Genomic DNA, 2,515 nt, shown 5'->3' on the forward strand with positions numbered 1-2,515 from the left:
CGCGGACTTGTGTCTGTTGGGCGAGGACTTGTTGTGTCTATAGGACGAGGATTTGTTGTGTCTATAGGGCGCGGGCTTGTTATGTCTATAGGACGAGGACTTGTTGTGTCTATAGGGCGAGGACTTGTTATGTCTATAGGGCGAGGACTTGTTGTGTCTGTTGGGCGAGGACTTGTGTCTATAGGGCTCTTCTTTTCTCTTCTCCTCCTCTCTCTCTTCTTTTCTCTTCTCCTCCTCTCTCTTCTTTTCTCTTCTCCTCCTCTCTCTCTTCTTTTCTCTTCTCCTCCTCTCTCTCTCTTCTTTTCTCTCCTCCTCCTCTCTCTCTTCTTTTCTCTTCTCCTCCTCTCTCTCTCTTCTTTTCTCTCCTCCTCCTCTCTCTCTTCTCTTCTCCTCCTCTCTCTCTTCTTTTCTCTTCTCCTCCTCTCTCTCTTCTTTTCTCTTCTCCTCCTCCTTTCTCTCTTCTTTTCTCTTCTCCTCCTCCTCTCTCTCTTCTTTTCTCTTCTCCTCCTCTCTCTCTCTTCTTTTCTCTTCTCCTCCTCTCTCTCTCTTCTTTTCTCTTCTCCTCCTCTCTCTCTTCTTTTCTCTTCTCCTCCTCTCTCTCTCTCTCTTCTTTTCTCTTCTCCTCCTCTCTCTCTCTTCTTTTCTCTTCTCCTCCTCTCTCTCTTCTTTTCTCTTCTCCTCCTCTCTCTCTCTTCTTTTCTCTCCTTCTCCTCTCTCTCTTCTTTTCTCTTCTCCTCCTCTCTCTCTCTTCTTTTCTCTTCTCCTCCTCTCTCTCTCTTCTTTTCTCTTCTCCTCCTCTCTCTATCTTCTTTTCTCTTCTCCTCCTCTCTCTCTCTTCTTTTCTCTTCTCCTCCTCTCTCTCTTCTTTTCTCTTCTCCTCCTCCTCTCTCTCTTCTTTTCTCTTCTCCTCCTCTCTCTCTCTCTTCTTTTCTCTTCTCCTCCTCTCTCTCTTCTTTTCTCTTCTCCTCGTCTCTCTCTCTTCTTTTCTCTCCTCCTCCTCTCTCTCTTCTTTTCTCTTCTCCTCCTCTCTCTCTCTTCTTTTCTCTTTTTCTCCTCTCTCTCTTCTTTTCTCTTCTCCTCCTCTCTCTCTTCTTTTCTCTTCTCCTCCTCTCTCTCTCTTCTTTTCTCTTCTCCTCCTCTCTCTCTTCTTTTCTCTTCTCCTCCTCTCGCTCTCTTCTTTTCTCTTCTCCTCCCCTCTCTCTTATTTTCTCTTCTCCTCTCTCTTCTTTTCTCTTCTCCCCCTTTCTTTCTCCTCCTCTCTTCTTTTCTCTTCTCCTCCTCTCTTTCTTATTTTCTTTTCTCCCCCTTTCTTTCCTCTCCTCTCTTTCTTTCTTATCTTCCGCGTCTTCTATACAGTTTAGACATTTCGAGTATCTTGAGGTCGTATTGAGCGTTTCCACCTGTAATGACTTGATACAACGAATGTATTGGAGATCATTACTCTGAGAGATGTTGATGATTTCCCTTCTTCCTCATTCTCTTTCTTCTCGTCATTCTTTTTTTTCACCCTTCTCTTCTTTGTCTTCTTTCTTCTCTTCCTCATTTCTTATTTTTTTTCTTCCCCTCCTCATTCTCCTCTTTGTCCTTCTTTTCATGCTCCTCTTCTGTCTCATCTTCTTTGTCTTTATCCTCTTCCTCATTTTTCTTCTTCTTTATGTCATCCTTTTCCTTTTTTTCTTCTCATCTTCCTCCCATTCTTCTTAATTCTTTTCTCCACTTCCTCCTCTTTCTCTTCCTCTTTCTCCACTTCCTCTTTCTCCACTTCCTCCTGTTTTTCTTCCTCTTTCTTCACTTTCTCCTCTTTTTCTTCCACTTCTTCTTCCTCCTCTTCCTCTTCTTCTTCCTCTTCTTCCTCCTCTTTCTCTTATTCCTCCTCTTTCTCTTCCTTCTCCTTTATCCTCTCCCTCCTCTTTTTCTTCTTATTTCCTCTTTTCTTCCTCTTTCTTCCTTTCCTCCTCTTTTTCTTCCTCTTACTTTTTTCTTCTCTTCCTCCTATTTTTTTCTTCTTTCTTCTCTTCCTCCTTTTTTTCTTCTTCTTCTCTTCCTCCTCTTTTCCTTCCTCTCTTTCTTCTCCTCTCTTTTGTTTTCTTCTCTTCCTCATCTTCTCCTTCACAGCTGTAACATTTCCTGCAGTCATAATGAACGTCTCCACCTGTAATGACTTTCTATAACTAACATGGCGGAGATCATTACTCTGATCCTGTGCTGAGCACTTTGTGACTTTCTCATTTTCTCCACAATGATGGATTCTTGACGCTGTGAGATCTTTCTCTGATGCTGTCACTTATCATTGTAGAAGAAAATCTTCCAAAAGTAGGGACTAATACAACCCCAGTGAAGGTATTCCCCAGTAAAGGAGAACTCCAGTCATCTATGTCTCCTCCCCTCCGACAGCCTATGACTCCACCCCCAGAATCTCCACCCCCCAATGTACAGTCTCTGATGCCCCCTACAGTCATTACCTTGAGCTTATTATATTGGTTTTCTCCATGATACAGATCGGACCCCACCGCCA

At 43.2% G+C, this 2,515-nt stretch overlaps 1 pseudogene; it reads right to left on the reverse strand.

The window, feature by feature from the left end:
• Positions 1 to 216: 216 nt before the first annotated feature.
• On the reverse strand, positions 217 to 2,021 carry LOC130318868 (trichohyalin-like; annotated as a pseudogene).
• Between the last annotated feature and the right edge of the window lie 494 nt (positions 2,022 to 2,515).

Source organism: Hyla sarda, unplaced genomic scaffold, assembly GCF_029499605.1.
Source record: "Hyla sarda isolate aHylSar1 unplaced genomic scaffold, aHylSar1.hap1 scaffold_208, whole genome shotgun sequence".
Taxonomy (NCBI): domain Eukaryota; kingdom Metazoa; phylum Chordata; class Amphibia; order Anura; family Hylidae; genus Hyla; species Hyla sarda.